Genomic DNA, 732 nt, shown 5'->3' on the forward strand with positions numbered 1-732 from the left:
TGTTAAACTTATATTAAAGTTTTTCCTCATTAACCATTCAAGCCGTCTCCAGCCATTATTTATTATCAAGCCTTTTTTCACATTATGTGCTGGTTGGTAATAAAATGGTGAGAACAGTCTTGAAAATATCTACAGGCAAAATTCAAATACTACTGGATAGAGCACATCATAAACGATTTACTCAGTGTAAAGTGAATAAAATAGTATGAGAAGTAATTTATGGTTTTGTAAGAAAGAGTTTAGGTGTAGTAGATCTGTAGAGAAGAACAGTGGAATTTAGTGAGAAGTTGGAAAGAAACCACCGGTCTGAGAATTTATATAGTTTTTTTTTAGACATTCTTTCTATTCCTGAAAATCTTTTCGTGTTAAAGTATATTTGTTTGAAAATTAAGGCAATTTTCCTTTATGACGAGACATCAGGTAAGCCTTATTAGGTTTAGAGAATAGGGTAGTGATGGCAAAATATTCTGGTGACTTAAAAGTTAATCATATTCTTATGTATTGAATATTATTGCTAAGTTTGTTGCATTCAAACAATGCTCATAAATAACCAATAAAATATTGTTACGTCTCCGTTTGTTAATTAACTTTCCGTAACTTCGTTCCGACGAAACTTAAGGGACACAACTCCTTTCTTAATAAAACTAGTTTATTCTTTCCAAATATAACTTTACCGATACACTCAACTTCAACAATCGAGCTAAACAAACGCTGTAACGTCTCTCGTGCTCT

This window comes from Limulus polyphemus, unplaced genomic scaffold (genome assembly GCF_000517525.1).
Source record: "Limulus polyphemus unplaced genomic scaffold, Limulus_polyphemus-2.1.2 Scaffold6461, whole genome shotgun sequence".
Taxonomy (NCBI): Eukaryota; Metazoa; Arthropoda; class Merostomata; order Xiphosura; family Limulidae; genus Limulus; species Limulus polyphemus.